The sequence below is a fragment of the Nyctereutes procyonoides genome, unplaced genomic scaffold, assembly GCF_905146905.1.
Source record: "Nyctereutes procyonoides isolate TBG_1078 unplaced genomic scaffold, NYPRO_anot_genome, whole genome shotgun sequence".
Classification (NCBI taxonomy): domain Eukaryota; kingdom Metazoa; phylum Chordata; class Mammalia; order Carnivora; family Canidae; genus Nyctereutes; species Nyctereutes procyonoides.
The window spans coordinates 7,676,553-7,694,254 of NW_026575049.1; the positions used below are offsets into that span (position 1 = coordinate 7,676,553).

Consider the following 17,702-nt stretch of genomic DNA (forward strand, 5'->3'; position numbering starts at 1 on the left):
CTCCAGTTACTCAGTACTTCGGGGTACAACTGAACTTTGCATCAGAAGGAAGTTCCAGAGGCCCCTCGTGGGCCATCTGTTTCTTGCTGAGAACATTCTAAGGTTTTGTTTTGAGTAGTTTGTCTTTCCCCTCCTTGAATGCCATGCAGTTTACTAGAGTAGACTTGCTTTTATGTTTTCTTTCTCTTTCATGTCCATTTCTGGCTGACTGTTCAATACTGTGGCCATTGGCATGAGTCGTAATGCTTGGGTAACTGGGCAAGCAATTAGTCCAACCAGACAGATCTTCCTTCTTCAGCAAGTCTTTCCTGGCTTCTGCAAACACAGCTGGCCAGACAAAGACCATGAGAAGAAACCAGACAGTAAGTCGCTTCTTACTTTAAAAGAAATAAACTCAAAATGTTATTAATAGTTGTCATTTTGTAGTTGAAGACAAGGATGCTCCAAGCACCAATGCTATAAGGATTATGTTGGAGGGCGCTTAGTCTTTTGTGGTTCCCTGCCTCCACTGTAGCACATAACTTGGGGGAAACCGTTCAGGGTTCAAATCAACACATGGTTAGTGGAAGAAGCTTCTGGAAATCTCCACTGACATTCTGAGAAGCCAGCTTGAAAGGGAAGAACTCAGTGAGACACCTCTTCAAACATCTTGGAAACAAATGATAGACTAGTGCTGGGGCTGTAATTAGAGCCTGAGATGAGAATTCTTCTCTCCTGGAAACTAAACAAACTGGGGGAAAGAAAAAAAAATCCAAATATAATTTATAGACACAAAAGGAACAATTGAATTAGTAAGAATAGGCATGAGCTCAAAGGTAAATTGGAGCATGAATTCTGTAGGCACAAGATCACATGAAATATATTTTTTAAAGCTTTTCAAATCTCTGAATCCCATTGCTCTTGAAACGCAGTTGAAGAAATGGAAAAAGCATGGCTGGAAGTGCCAGTGAAGCCAGGGGAGTAGAAATTCTTGGTTCTAGCAGGCTGAGCTCATCTCAGGGACTGGGAATGAAGACAAAAGGAGTTGCGTTCCCACATCATCCCTGTGGAGTATGCAAGCACCGTGGCCTCCTCCCTCATCTTTGTAGACACCATATGGGATCAATCTTGGTGATGATGATAGGTCCTTGGTGACTATGATATTCCCCTAGCAGATCCTTCAGATTTGACCTGGGATGGGGTGGGGTGGAAGGGCGAAGGAGTGGGGAGGGAGAGAAGGGGATCACAGGGGATGAAAGCAGTTAATGAATTTCAAACAAAACCACAGGAAGACAAAAAGATAGGACTCCTCAGAAAAGTTTCAACACTTCCTAAATGAGTAAGTTAGAGAAACATCACTAAATGTGCTGCCCATAATTTAAGGTAGTCAGCTAGAGGATTACTTTCTATTGTGCTTTCTGAAGGCTGGAATTAGTTCTGTGGGATGCTTTTGTAAATGATACTGTCATTTTTTACTTTTCAGCTTGGTAGAGCTCGCCACTTAAGCAGGACTCCTAGGAGGAAGTTGGCTTGTTTACCACCTTTACAAGAATGATCCCAAGGGAAAGGGCAGTCCCCATTTTAGGTGTGGGTTCCTGCCACTGACTACCTGTGTGACCATCATCCGTAAGCTGATCAGCCTCTCTGGGACTGCCATCTGATCTGTGAAACGAAGGTATTGGGTTGGATGACTTTTTAGGACCTCTAAGTTCTGGAAATGGGCTCAAATGAAATATTCTATAGATTTAAGTTTATCTTAGTGATGGACACGACTCTTAGTCATCCCTTCTGGCACCTTCTTCAAAATTCTTCTTTAAAAGGAAGACTTCATAGAAAGTATTTCCTATATAGTGAAAGAGTTTAGAAGATATGACCCCAAAATATCCTATTCCAGATCATTTTTAATTCAAGGCACTTTAGAAACAGCAGATCCATGGAGGGCATCCTTCCTTTTTCCTCCTGAAAGCAGGAGATGAGATGCTGATATGGAAGATGTCCTGCCTATAGCCAGAGACGAGGTGTCAAGGCCAAGAGTGCAAACAAACCTATTAAACTAATCAGTGACGGTGACAAAACATGAGAGACACCTAACTCTGGAAAATGAACAAGGGGTAGTGGAAGGGGAAGTGGGCGGGGGGTTGGGGTGACTGGGTGATGGGCAATGAGGGAGGCACTTGGCGGGATGAGCACTAGGTGTTATGCTATATGTTGGCAAATTGAACTCCAATGAAAAAAAATTTAAAAAAATAAACTAATCTAGCCTTCTAGTTGCTTCTCCCTAATTAACTACCCTAGCCTAAGCCCCTCTGCCTTGTCACGTGCTCACAGTTTAGTCCTCCTTGTCCAACTTCATGTGGAAGCATTTGACTCTAGCTGCTTCTTTGCGTCTTCATTTTTCTTGCAAGGGCTCTAATGTACAAGTGTAAAAAAAAAAAAGTAACTAAAACTTGTATGCTTTTCCTCCTCCCCAGCTGGGCCTGGGGACCCAAATGTAAAGGAGAAATTTTTCTCTTCCTACAGTAGCAATACATGTCTCTCCGTTTTCAGTTGCTCCGTGCAGGTGACGAACATTGCCATCTATAGGAACATTCTCCTCCTTCTTACCACACTTCTGGGGAAGAGTTTGTCTTCCTTTCTCTCTGTTCTTCATACAACTGCAAATGGATGAGATCCAAGTAGAAGCCTTAGAAGCAATAATGGAGTGAGAGGAAAAGATAGGAAGGAAAGGAAGAGAAAAGTGAAAAGAAAGAACGGGTCAGAATGAGAGGAAAAAAGAAAAAGATGTGAGGAAGGGATTGGTGAGGGAGGGACCTATGACCTCCATGAGGAATGGACTCTGTCTCTGGGCAGTCTTCAGGATGAGAGGGATTCAACAGCCCTGCAATTGCTCAAAATTTCTTTAAAAACTAGAGATACTTTAACCGGCCGAGCTGAGAACGTACACCTACTTCCTCTTGAGCTCTGTGGGGCTTTCTGTTACACAAATAAAAGGGCACTTGAATCAACAGTCCCTGAGATAGAGGTGGGATCTTCTGACATAGAAGTGAGCAGCCCCAAGGGGGCAGCACCACCATGGGAAATTAGGGAGGTATTCATTAAGGCCTCCGCTAAAGAAACAAGGGCTGAGTTCTTTTTGGGCCGCCTGAGAATCCCGCAAGCCCATGAACGGCCATGGGATCCATGGATAAAACTCACTGTGCCTCTCCACTCACTTTGCCAACCCAAACAACTCCTACATTCAGGGTTGCTGCTAGGCCTTTGCATGAGTTGGGTGCTTGCTCTATCCCGCCATGATGCATCTGGCCTAACAAAAGGGACCCCCTGCTGGCAACCAAATTCAGCAGTTCTGCTCAACCTTTTTCATATGGGAATTATCATCCAGATCCATACCAGGCAAAGCTCAAATTGTCACCATTAACCAGCAACTCTCAGCACTGTGGAGAAGTAGAATCAACTCACTGTGCAAGGAGATAATGTTAACACTGTATGATCCTGGTCCCCAGGAGGAGAAATTCCATTCTAGAAGAGCCAGTACTTAGGTGTCCTCCTTTAAATCTCCCTTACAAGGGAAGGTTTGCCAGCAAAACTAGGCTTTGCTAAAAGTCAGGAGGTCAGGGAGGAGGGGTGGTGCTTGGAAAGGGCAGCAAGGCTTCTTAGGTTCTCTTAATGTTCTCTTTCTTGATTTGGGTGCTCATCACACGGGTGTGTTTGGTTCAGGACAATTCACTGAGCAGTGCAATTATGATTTGTGTGCTTTTGTGTGTATATGTTACTGTTCAATTTAGAAAATGTGGTCTTTAGGCAGTGCCCTAGGTTGTACTCTCCTTGAGGAGAAAGACTGAGATTTTATTCACAGCTCCATCCCCTTCTTTGAGTATAATGTCTGGCTCAAATTAACTACTTGATAAGTATTTGTTTGAAGAAGAAGAAGAAGGAGAAGGAGAAGAAAGGAAGGAAGGAAGGAAGGAAGGAAGGAAGGAAGGAAGAAGGAGGAAGAGGAGGAATGGCTTTCTCTTGGTGTCCAACCATTTGACATCAATGGTTCAACCATTGGTTCAGCCCCAACCATTTGGCATCCTTCAAAAGTTTTGGCTCTGACCAGTGAGCCACTGTGTGCACACAGTTTACAGATGTCAGCTGGTGGCAACAATTCTGTGCTACTTGGCAAGGAAACTCAACGCACAGGTGCCTGGCCTTTTGTGTTTTAAGTTCTCTTAAGCATGGGATGGATTTTTGAGCCTGGAGAAGCCATGCTAATCATAAACGTAAATCATCTGGAATGAGAGTTCCATGGTTGAGAGAAAACCAGACTTCAAAGATGAAGGCCCAGCTGCTCTTGGAGGAACCCAAAGAACTGCCCCAGAAGGTTCTGTCTCACCCACAGCGGGTAGAACGGCCAGGCACCCTGATAGTTGTAGGAGAGCCTTCCTATCAGGTCGTTCATTGTCATCACAGGACATATTTATCTAGATGTAAAAAAAAAATACTTCAAATTTCTTTTAAACAATCACAAACTTATGGAAAGTTTGCAACTATGGTCTAAAAACATGTTTTCTGAACTAGTGGAGAGGAAGTTGCCCAGCTGTTGCCCCTCATCTCTAAATACTTTAATGCGTGTTACACACAATCGACGAGGGCTTTCCCCCATGTGGCCACAGTACAACCATCCTGGTCGGGAATGTAAAGACATACGTCACTACTGTTTAAACTGCAGTCTCCCCTACAGTTTCACCAGTTGCCCCAATCAACACGCTTTATTGCAAAGAGATCAAGTTCTGAATAATGCATGCCATGCAGTTATTATGCCTCTTTGGTTTCCTTATCTGGCAGCAAATTTTCAGTCTCCCCTTGCCTTTCCTGACTTTCACACTTTAAAGGGTTATAGGCCGGTTGGTTGGTAGACTGTCCCTCAGTTTGAGTTCGCCTGCTGTGTGCTCATGATTCCATTTCGATTCTTCTCTTTGGGCAGGGAAATCACAGAAGGGAGGCTATGTTCTCCCACTGCATCCTCTCTAGATGCATAGGATTTTCATTTGTCCAGTGACTGGCAATGTCCATTTCGGTGCCTTGATTAAGGTGGTGTCCTTAAGGTGTTCTGGGGGAGGTAATCTGACTGAAACCACGTAAATATCCCATTCAGCCTCCAACTTTCAATTGTTGCATTGATGAAGTCTGTAAGGACCCATGGTTTCCTTCCTGTTTCTGTCGTGGGCTACACACTCATGAGATGCTCTTGCTTAATTGTCCCTGAGTTTGGTCGGTGGACCCTTTTCCTTTGCAAGTTGGGTTCTGTATCCTTGGACATGTCTTTGTCATTCTATGGGTGCGTTGTTTCCCACCATAAGATGCTCCAGGCTTGTCTCGTACCTTCCTGCTCCAGCCGGGGAATGAGCCATTTTCCCAAGGAGTAACACATATGCCCACGTGCACTCACATGTGCAATCTTTTTTTCTGTGATTAGCTTTTATGTGGAAAACTGTAGGTTCGCATCCATAGCTCTGATTCGAATTCAACACCGACATTGTTGGGTTCATATTTGTAGCTTCCCTCTCTGACAACAAGAGACTCGGCTCCCAATACCCTTAATATATTTGCTTGTTCGATTGATCTCCCAGAGCATCACTGATACTTCTTCTCCGCCACCATCTCCTCCTCCGTATGGTCACCCTCCACACCCTCACCCTCGGCTGGGGCTCTGCACCCTCTGTGGGCCAACCCCTCTGTGTGGCCTCTCCTGGCCCAGCTTGGGTTCTGACATCCTCGCTGAACACCTCACCTTGGGCGCCTCCTCACCTGCTGTGTGTCTGGCCATCATCTGTGCTGCCCCCCCCCCCCGACCACCCTCACCTGGGCTTTGACCCTTCCCTCCATGTAGCTGCCTGCGTGTGTGGCTCCCTTCTCATCCCACCTGGCTCCTGCCCCTCTGCTCTGGGCTCTGCAGCTTCTGACCCTCTCCCACTGCCCGTCGGAGCCCACTGTGGTCTGCCTCCACCTAATGGCTTCAGGAGTGAATTCTTTAGGAAAGGAAGGAAAGAGAAAGGAGGGGAAGAAGGGAGGGGGAAGGAGAGCTTTCTCCCACCTTTTGGCCCAGAAAAATGTTTCCAGCATAGTTGTTTTAAACACTTATATTCTACCCTTTAGGTGGTTCACTCATATCTTTTGACTTCTAACTGAGAAAGAGAAAATCCTTTCATACCAGTAAAGAGAAATATCTGCTTCTTTTTATCAGAGTTTTCAGGCAAGTGTTTGCCATTAGTCTTATTACAAATTCAGGTAACCCTGGCAGATCCATCTTGGTTGAGGAGGATTGAGGATGCTGGGAACAGCTTCACTGAGGAGGAGAGGGCGCTGCCTTTAATTTGTAGCTCTCGGTTAGGAGAATCCCTGGAAAACCCAAGCTGCCACCTCACCTTCCTTCAGAGGGACCCTAGTCACACCCAAGAACCAAGAACTGCTGCTGTGGAGAGGGTTGCTGTGAGGAAGGGATTCTACCTCCACCCCCACCCCCCACCCCCTGGGGCTGGCCTGGTGGCCTTCCAGTGGCACTACCTTCCTAGCACACCAACATAGTGCTCCTCCTTTTCCCAGGGTCCTTCATCTTTTCCTACCTCAGAAAGATCCTACCTACCTGAGGCACTCCTCAGGAGTTTGGGGGCGGGTTTTGGGCCTCTTTTCCCATTTGAGATGTTTCATCTGGGGTCCTAACACAAAACATCGGTTGCATATCAACATTTCTTCCACAAGTGACCTTGTCTGAAATGACCCATTCTTTGCTAGAATAACTTCCTTGCTTTAGCATCTTTCTGTCTAGAAAAGTCTTCCATTTTGTACAGCTCCTGGGAGTTCTTTTCTGCTTGCTGGATGGGTTGCTATGTGACTCACGAACCAACGAGTAAAACCAATTCGATCTTCAGATTGACTCAGTTGAGTTTTTTTTAAAACAAGACCTTTGGAGTGTAAGACCTCTTGTCTCAAGCCAGTGAAATACAAGAACTTCATGCTGAACATGGATTGTAATTGGAGAGAAAAGCTGTTTTCATAAAAACAAAAACAATAGCGATAACAATAAAACCCAGCAATATTGGGCTTATTTTCAGAGTATTTTGTGTCAGGCATCATAAGAATGATCCCATTGTCCTCTTGTCTGCCTAACTTATTTGGAATTACCTTGAGCCATTTCTTGTCAAAGGAAAAGTAACCACCTCTGCCCTGCCTGGCTCTGGACTCTTCACTGTGCCCCCATGGCACCCTTGATCCCAGAGCAGGTCAACAAATTATCTATCCCCTTTTCCTCTGAAATAATTCACTCCTTAATGCAGGGACTTACTCACCTTTGAACTTAGAACCTGATTAAATAAACCAGCGACCACTTAGCTCTTGAGCCACCTTTGCTGGGGAAGACATTGGATTTGAAGATGTAATTGTGCAAGGACATGCTCCAGCCTCTTAGGAAAGAGTGGCCATGGACCCTTCCTTTGAGGAAGGAAAAGCAAGTTTCTGGGAGCATTGCAAATACTTCATGGAAATCCCACTTTGGGGTTCTGGGAAGGACTCTTTGCTTGGTTCCTCACTCCATATGCCTCGTGGACCAAATTGCCACATTTTTCTGATGGATCAGCATGTTCTTGGCTACAGAGGGATGAAATGCTGCTACAAATTGAGCTTCGTAGGAACTTCAAAGGAGATGTGTCTTGGGGAGACCTGTCCTCCAGCATGCCTTACATGAGACGCAGGCATTTGAAGACTTGAGACCCAAGCACCAAAATGAAATTAATAAGAAGGAGCTCCCGGGCTGGTGGGGGGGCAGGGGGAGGAGGGTATCGGGTGCTGCCTCAGATCCAAATGAGCAGTCAATTGAGTCCAGTAAGGGTGCAAATGAGCTGTTTTACGTGATTCTGGCGAACTCACCCCGCACCCATAATTTTCTTTCAAGGTATCATTAAAATCAAATGATCCCTTATTTTGGGTATCCATTTACACTGTAATTATTTTGGTCTTTTGTAGTGACTTTCGTGGTTAAATTAGGCAATTCTTCTCCTGCCTGGTAGATAATGTAATGATTTTTTAATCATGTGTCTTTTTTACCAGCCAAATTGTTTCCATGATCCCATTAGAAATTCTTCTGTAGTGATTCCAATGGATTTATTGAACTACTGGTGACAGCCACACTGATGAACTGCAGGCTGCCTGCTGCTAAATTCTGCCAATGAATATCAAACACCTTCCATTTTCCCGTGGACCCAGAACAAATCCAATAATTTGGATCAATGGACGTATTTCCAGACATTCACCATAGAAGTGGTGAAGAATACCAAGCAGTTGTGGTAGGTTTTTTTTTTTTTGTAGGTTTTTTTTTTAAGGTTGTATTTATTTTTTGTTCTGATTATGAGAGTAGTAGTATGCTTTAGTACAAAACACTCAGAAATGTATAAAAATACAAATGCTATAAAAATCTGTAATTTCATCAATTACAGCCATTTCATATCTGATGGTATTTCCTTATAATTTTTTAATCTACTTTTGTTTCTATTATCTAGCTATCTCCAAAATTGGAACTGTAACTTACATGCAACTTTTAAAAAATATTTTATTTATTTATTAATAAGAGACACAAAGAGAAAGGCAGAGACAGAGGCAGAGGAAGAAGCAGGCTCCCTGCGGAGAGCCTGATGCGGGACTTGATTCCAGGACTCCGGGATCATGCCCTGAGCCAAAGGTGGACGCTCAACCACTGAGCCACCCAGGTGCCCCGCATGCAACTTTTTAATCAGATTTTTTTTCATTTAATATTCATGATAAACACTCTTCCAGGTCACTGAATATTCTTTGAAGTTATGGTTTTAATGGTTGTATAGTATTTCATTGTATTCATTTGTCCTCTAGATGTTTCCTGAGGTCCTACTATAAACAAGCACAGTATTTACTATAATTTATTTGGTTATTTCCTTATTGTTTGAACACTTGAATCCTTTAAAAAAAAAAAAAGGCACAGCATGGCTCTCTGCTCCAAAGCAGCAAAGGCTCCCTATTTTGCTGAGAGTTAAGTCCTTTGAAGCCCTTCATAACTGCCCTGGAGCTCTTTTTCTCTGTGGTCCCCAGCTTCCTCTCCTACTGCTGTACTCAAGCTACTAGACTCCCTACTGCTTCTCTAATTGCTGGACAGGCTTGTGTCCCCACATCTTTGCACCAGCTGTTCCCTCTTCTTCCAATGCCCAGGGACCCACTATCTAGATATCTCACCTCCTTTGAAACTTGGCTCAAATATCAGCTTCTTAGTGAAGCAACCTGTGCCCCCTCATCTTGTTTCCAGCCATTCCTGATCCCTCTTACATTGCCCTGCTTTTTCTTGGTCTTCCAGCACCTGTTCTCTCATGTACTATTTTACTTTAGCTCTTTCCCAAGTTTACTGTTTGTGATCGATTCTTCCCACCGTAATGTAAATTCCACGAGGGTAAAGATTTTTGTCAATTTTGTTCACTACAGTATTGCCGGTGCCCCAAAGAATACTTGGCCCGTGGCAGGTGCTCAGTAAATGCTCGTCAAATGAGTGGATATGTGGTTTGCATTTTTGGTTGTTGTGAATGATGCTGTATTGCATCTAAATCTTTCACTGACTCTCTTGTGAGCTTCTGATACTGAGTCAAGGAAACAAATGTTAAGCCTTCTTGAGATGTATTGTTTAGCAGCCTTTTAGAAAAGTTGTTCCTTTTTTTTTTTTTTTTTTTTGAGAAAGAGAAAGAGAGAGAGCACAGGGGAAGGGGCAGAGGCAAGAGGAAGAAAGAGAATCTTAAGCAGTCTCCACACCTAGCATGAGCCCGACACGTGGTTCTATATCATGACCCTGAGATCATGACCTGAGCTGAGACCAAGAATTAGACGCTTACTCTACTGAACCACCCAGACGCCCAAAGTTGTCCTGACTTACCCTTTTAGCAGCAGAGTATAACAAACTGCCCATCTCATTGCATTAACATATGCGTTAAGTGCTATTTAAAAATATCTTTGCCAATCTAATTGGTGAAAAATGCTACTTGTTTAAAAAATTTGCAATAAAATTTTTTACAGCTGATTGTTACTAAATTTGAATATTTAAAAATTAGTTTCTTAGTCATGGACATATATCTTCTTTTGAGGATCAACTGGTCACCTTTCTTTGATTTTTCTGTTGTGAATATTAGGACTTATTTTCTTTAGAAATAATCTGTGCACAGTGAGATATATTTAGAAAAAGAAAATAAACAGCCTTGAACCTACCACACAGCCTGAGAAATCATACATCACGGATTCTTTTGAAACCCTGATGAGCATCTCCCAATCCCATTGCTCAGCATCTTCACAAAGAAACCATTGATTTTTGCATGTCCTCAAATGGCATGTTATTTAATTTTATCTCTTTTGAAAATGGAGTCACACTGTGTAGTCTTCTGCACTTTAACGCTGTGTTTCAAAATCACCAATGTTTGATTTCTGCAGCATTAGGTTCACTTGTTTTTACTGCTGAATAGTACTCCCTTATGTGTATGTACCACCTTTTATTTATTCAGTGTCCTGTCAATGGACAGTTGGGTCATTTCTAACTCTTTGGTGTTATAAACAACACTGCTACAAACATTCTTGCTCGTGATTCCTGAGGCATTATATATGCAAAGTCTCTTTAGGGTGTGGAATTGCTGGGTCTTAGATGGCGTGTATGTTTGGCTTTTCAAGATAATGTGGAACTCCTTTCCTACTTGGGTGTAGCAGTGAATATTCCCACTATCAGCAGATGGTCATTCCTCTGGGTTCACATTTTTTCTAACACTTGCACTGCATTGGAATGGCTGAAAAACAGTATCCCATTTTGGTTTAAATTTCATTTATCTTTCAAATGATTCCTGAGTGTTTACTTTTCCTCTTCTTTTTCTTTTTACTTAAAGGCTAATAGTGCCATTACCATAATCGTTTATTGAGTTCTGCTTTGAGTGTGCCAGTCCCTGCACATTACATGTTATCCCCTCGTCAACCTTGTGAAGTAGTTAACTATCATCTTTGGGGCCCCAGAATATATGTTACAAATGGTATTTCCCCAAATGATAGCCTTCACATAATTTATAACACGTGACTTGAGACCCAAGACTGGCCTGTAATCCTGTTAGACTGCAATTTGACAGTAGATATCTAATTTCTAAAGTCTGTCCTATGGTCTTTCAGAGATTTTTTTAAAATATCACTAATAGTTTTGTGAAAGAAAAAGTTCTTTCTTAGTTAAGCCGAGGCTAGGTTAGAGTGTCTGGTTGATTTCCAAATATATGGGAAATCATTATCTTTAGGGAATGTTTTGCAACAATGTGGATGGTTCATCAGAGTTAGACAACAGAACCCTAGAGCTTCCTGTCAACCTTTTGAGAGAAAACCCATAGGAAATATTGTCAGATAGATCCAAAAGGACATGAAAAGGTATTATCATCTTGTTTTGGAAGGTTCCGGCTAGATTGTCTCCCAGAACATCCTTCTTCTGAGGGAGGAGGTCCCAGCAAGCCTGGCTCAGAGTTATGGGAGCAGGGAGGGGCTGACATGTTTTGCTGCTACTCATCTTGGGCTAGGCTAGGCTCAGGAAGTCCACTGGGCCACAGGACCCCTGGGCCTTCAGGCAGCAGGACGAGGGAAGGCTAGTGGGATGTTCATGAAAGAGGTAGAGAGAAGGATGACACTGTGGGCCTCAGAGACTAGACCCTTCCCATGGCACTCCTGGGTGGGTCCTCCCCCAGATTTTGCTTGTCTACCAGCCCAAGATCATGCTCTGTCTGATGCTTTGCTGTGTCAGTCAAATTCTCAACCTTTCCATCATTCGCTTTCCCTTTGGCATGTGTGGTCTTGTGCTATTATTTATTAAAAAAAATAATTTTACTGAAGTGTAATTTGCATTCCATGAAAGTCACCCTTTTTAAGTGTACAGTTCAATGATTTTTAGTGAATTGTGCAACCATCACCAGCATTGGCTGTCAATCCTTGCGTCCCACTTTCCTGGGCACTTTGGATAAATGGAGTGATATAAAATGTGATCTTTTGTGTCTGGCTTCTTTCACTTAGCATGAACTTCATTCCTTTGTACCAATGGAAATACGTTGGAATAGTGTTCCATTGTTTGGATATATTGTACTGTATTTATCATTCACCAGTTGATGGATATTTGGGCTGTTTCCACCTTTTGGCTGGTTTGAATAGTGCTGCTCTGAACATTCCTGGGTAAGTCTTTATGTGAACATGTGCCTTAATTTCCCTTGGGTATGTACCTAGGAACGGAATTGCTGCACCATATCGTAAGACCATCTAACTATTTAAGAAACTGCCTGTTTCCACATCAGTGCCCAATTTTACAACCCACATGATGGACATCTTTGTATGAGTTCTGTCTCTATACGCTGTAGACTTCTGCAGATAGCAATCCCACTCGTAGCCCCTTGTAACTCTCACTGTCAGTGGAGGAGAGGGTTGTGGTCATTAATGATGATGGCTATAGTGGGCTGAATGGTGGCTCTGAAGATATTATCCATGTCATAATCCCCGGAACCTGTGAATATTATCTTATGTGGCCAAAGATGTGAGGAGGAGCTAATCCTGGAACATCCAAGTGGGTCCTAAATGCTGTCACAAGCACCATTATAGGAGGAGAGGGATAGTGGGAGATCGCATGCATATATACAGAGGAGAAGACTATGTGAACACAGAGCAGAGAGAGAAGTGGCCACAAGCCGAGGAATGCTGACAGTTACGGAAAGCTGGGAGAGGCAGAAAACAAACTCTTCCCAGATCTTCCAGAAGGGGTATGGCTCTGGCCACACCTAATTTCAGCTCAGTGAAACTGACTTTGGATATCTGGCCTCTGGAACTGTGAGAACACATTTCTTTTAAGCCACTAAATTTATAATTTCTTACAGCAGCCACAGGAAACTAATACCGTTGCTTAGTGTGGTGGCTAAATGGAGCAAGAGTAGAATCTGCAACACAGCATATTGGGAGGTCATAAACGTAGTCCTGGATCCAGAAGACAAAGGGGTTTCCGATTCCTTTGGAATAAGCCTTCTTATGAATGAAGTGCATTCACTGACTCATTCAGTCATTCATCTTCAACCAAGAAGGTTCTAGGAACTCTGTTTGACTGCACTTACTACATCATGGACATGTTTTTCTTTCTCTCTGGGAAGAAATTACACATCAGCCATTTTTGGATATACTTTATTTTCCATTGTACACAAACCAGTGTTACTGCCTATAATCATAAAGAGCAGGATTTTGGAACCAGGTTGCTTGTGTTCAAAGCTGGCTTTGCCACTATGTAGCTGTGTGGCTCTGGGCATGTCACTTAGCCTTCTTGTGCATGGGATCCCTTTTCTAAATAATGGAAATGATAATTGCACAAACCTCATACAATTTTTATAAGGATCAAGCAGTAAAGGTTTAACAACCACCTCTCTTGATTTGTATGTAGCATTTGCCAATCTCTGTGGTGTAAATGCTCCCTTTGTGGACAATTTGAAGCTATCAAAGTAGCATCACTGAGTATGGCGTTGGAAAGAGATGCACAGCAGCGCACCATGACGTGACATAATATTTCCTCTAACACAGAAACAATGCATTGAAATAACCACAAGAATGTAGATAATAGTAAACGTAGTGAAATAAATTAGGGAGAGATTCATTTTGAACATTTGTTAACCTTGTTTTTAAAAAGAATTTACTGAATTCTTTAATCATGGCTGTGTTTAACAACTGGCTTATAAATTTCCAAAAGTTTAACAACTGACACTTACTCATGAGCTGGCATAGACTAACTCGAGTTTATTTAAATTAATGTATATAAGGGACTTGGAACAAAGCCCGACACACAGCAAACGGTATATAAGTGTTAGCTAATTTCTACTGCTATTGTTATTATTTTGACTAGTGAGCTCTATAAAAGCTGAAATGAGGTATTTTCCTTAATCACTCTGGGAAAGCCCTGGCACTAACCCAGGATCCTCTTTTGTCCCCAAGGATGACTAATGACTGTCAGGAGAGACCCAAGGGTAAGAGTGTGGGCACCCATGAACAGCACTGAATTGGTAGCAAAACGGAGGAAATGGTGGCTTCTCCATCTATCAGAATTCTTGATGCATTCAGAGCACTTTGGCCTTGGGAGCCAACTGTTAGGAATAAAGAAAAGGCCCAGAGGGGGATGAGGAGGGCAGCATGCAGCTGACGCACCATTTTAGGGATTTTGGGTAAGAGCCACCAGCTAGCCGGTGGCAGAGTTGAAGCTGGGGTCTCTTCATTCCAGTCTGCTGGTCTTCCTGGTGCATCATGCTCCCTGTTAGTCTTTAGATGGTGACCTTTTGTTCTCTGTCTGACATCTCCACCTCTGATTTAAAGTTGAGTAATATTTATAAGAAGCACTGTGGAGATCAAGAATTTATGAGTCACCGTAAACACGGTCCAAAGGCAAGTGACTTAAAGAAATCCCTTTGCCAGGTAGTTCGCATGGGCTCCCTCAATGTTGGATGTTGCTTAAAAGCCTGGAAAATTAATTCATCATAATGATCGCTTTATCCTTTGTTGATGAAACTAATTCCCTAAGTTGTAAACTTATATCCAAAGTTTTAAAGTACTTAACAATAATTAAAGTGTTTTTCTAATACTCCTTTAAATGCTCCTTTAAGAGATCAATTTATTCTGGAATATGTAGGGGGGAAAATAAACAAATTACGTAAAACCAGCTGATTTACAAGTTACACTGGATGTTCTTTGTGTTGTAAGTTGGAAGTTTTAGTTTTCCTTGAATTAGCTCCCAACGGATAGAATAACATTAAACATGCTGAAGAAAAAAAGAGTGGAGTAAAGACTCAACTTCAGAGACTTCGATCTATTCTAGGACTTGTGCACCACAAAGTGTGCTGTGTAAAAATTTTATTCCCTGGGAGATGCTTTAGGGGAAAAAGCTCTCTTTGATCAAGTAAGTTTGGGGGCTGCTGCATATTAGTCCCTCTTGGGGATGTGCAACACACAACAGTGTGATAAAGGCTCTGAGCAGCGCTGCTATAAAGACAAAGCCCTAATTTTGTGTAACCCCCTCCCCATCTTGTTTGGCTCCTGGATCCTGTTTTCATATAAGTCATGTGAACATCTTGGACAACTGGTGTTCTTTGGGAACAAGTTTGGAATCCCCACTTGGGGGGATTATTATTAGCAATAATAAATTGTTTTGTGATCTTCAGCAAACCCTAGCCTCAGTTTCTCCTTTCAACTAATAACCCCCGACAGAGATGCTATGAACCAAAATTTCCACAGAAAGCTTCTTTCAAAACTTTGGAAATGCTACTTCCATGTTTGGCTAAGATTCATCACCAGGAAGCCACCGTATAGGTTCTCCTATTACTCTATTCTCTTGCAGCTCTCCATAATGCACCACCACAGAATGTCACCTGGGACTGGCACACACATAGAAGGGGACACTGGGCAAGGCCAGGGAAGCTACAACTTGTTTCAATTTCAACCTGGTGGCTTGTTTCAAAGGTCCTGTTATTTTCTTCTGAAAGCACAACGAGTAATTCCCTTTAGTATATTTGTAGCCACGTACGTTGTGACAAGTTGTCATGGAATTACCTGTGGTTCACATCATCATTTCAAAGGAGGCTTAAATGTGGAGCCAGGATGACTACTCATTACTCTGCTGCCTTCTCAGTTTGGGTATAGTTTAGAAATTGGGTAGTATGTAATCTAAATAAACAAGCCAGGGCAAAGTACCCAAAAGACTGAAAAGTATGCACTCTGGCAGGATACTTGGAGTTTAGCTCTTGTGACACCAGCCAATGATTCATTAATCAACATGGTGCCCAATGGACCAGGGGCCCATAACTGGCTTCACGTCTTCTCCTCCCAGAGTGTGTTAAGCTTAAGTAGGAGCAAATACTCATCTTTGCATGTAGAAAATAATCACAAATTAGTTTTGGGTGTTTCCTTGAAGTGAGGGCAAGACTAATTTGGGCTTTGGGGGATCTTTGTCTTTAGGGTCTCTGGAGAGTGTCATAAGGCTCTTCACTGAATCAAGCTTCCCTGGGTGGAGATGAACTTAACTTCAAAAACAAAGCTTTAGATCCCAATTCCAGCCAGGTTTCTGCCTCTCTGTCGTCTAATAAAGAACAGCATTTATAAATTGGAAAAACCCAAGATGATCTTTTTGGTTAAAGTAGATTGTTCATAAAATTCTGAAAAATGTCTTTCCCCTTGTGAGCTCCACTGAAAGCCACAGATTCTTTCTCAAACAGGAACTGAGGTTCAAGGAACTTGACTGGGCTGAAGTATAAAGCAATATACTTTATCTCCTTAATATGCCCCATACTTTCTCCCCTATTTTTGTGTTTGTAGTATTAACATGGGAACAGTTCAGTCAATGGTCACTGACTTAGCTGCCTTGATGACGAATGAGTCTTCCATTCTCAAGGCTTGGTTTTCAAAGTTGAGAGGGGGACCAGCATGGAAGAGCTTATCTGGCTGGTGCCTAAGGAGAGGAAGATGTTTTGCATTTTACCTAGATTTCCTTGTCCACAGACCTAAGAACTTGTTCCTGGACAAGGCCAGGCCAGCCTCATGGATTCGTGAACTGTGCAGTTGCACAGGGCCCTTGCACGGAGAAAAACCCCAGGCTTAATGCCCTGTGGTCACCAGGTTGATATTCTTAATGCTTTTTGAACAAGAGGCTCCACATTTTCGTTTTGCTCTGGGCCCCTCTAATTAGACAGCTAGTCTGCTCTTGGATTGTTGTTGACCAAGGCTCTCTGCTCTCCTCTTGCTCTTCTCTCCCACCTATGGCCCCAGACACAGCCTCAAGACCATGCTCAGTGCCATGTTCACTGGAGTGGGAAGCTGATATTCACTCTGCGGTGAGTCAACTTTCAACCGTCCTCCTGTGGATTGTATGGATTATTTGTCATCTCAGACTGGCTTTCTTTTGGTCCAAACTTTCAAGAAATGCCAGGTAATTTCAACAGCTGTGCCAGCCAACCATGAGCAGGAACGGAAATGTGTTACCTAGTAAAAGCTTTGCAGTGCCAAAGCTTAATAAAAATTATTTTTCATTTGTAATTTCTGTATCCTTATTAACAGTAAACCAGTAAATAGGTGCAAAATCAATTTCCATTGGAGTTTACATTAGAATTTTTAAAATGTCTTACTGAACACCTGAAAACTTCGTTTTATGATGTCAGTTTCCTGTAGGTTGTTTCTATTTTTTTATGTTGAGCCATATGGAGGACATTTATTCAATACGCTTATTAAACTTTTATATTTGCACCACTTGCATAAACTGCCTAAAAATTATGATGATGAAACTCCTGTCTTTGGATAGTCATTTGTTTTCTTTCCTTTTCTTTCATTTAATTGCCTCAGGAAATTCTTCTGCAAGGACAATGTTTCTCATTTAACTAATTTAAAAATGGCTCACCTCACGATATTCCCCTTCCCTCCCTTGCTTTTGGTAGAAATGCTTTTATGAAACTGCACTCTACTGTGATGACTTGTGCCTTCTTGAAGAGCATGGAAAGAACTAGTCCTGTTATGACTCTATCTATATTCCTGAGAGCATGTGTCATACGTGACACTCTTCACTTTCAAGTAGAGTTGGTGGAAGGGCTATAGCTCATCGGGGGTAACACCTAGCACAGCCAGCTGGCATTGTGTCACAAGGGCCACCGGGAATGAGGTGAGAAAAA

The 17,702-nt window shown here is 42.6% G+C and overlaps 1 long non-coding RNA gene across 1 annotated transcript; it reads left to right on the plus strand.

The window, feature by feature from the left end:
* Window positions 1-1,615: 1,615 nt before the first annotated feature.
* On the plus strand, window positions 1,616-16,900 carry LOC129511293 (uncharacterized). Its single transcript, XR_008664790.1, has 4 exons — window positions 1,616-1,654; window positions 8,068-8,303; window positions 12,049-12,204; window positions 16,810-16,900. It is a non-coding gene; the product is annotated as an uncharacterized LOC129511293 (long non-coding RNA).
* The last annotated feature ends 802 nt before the right edge of the window (window positions 16,901-17,702 follow it).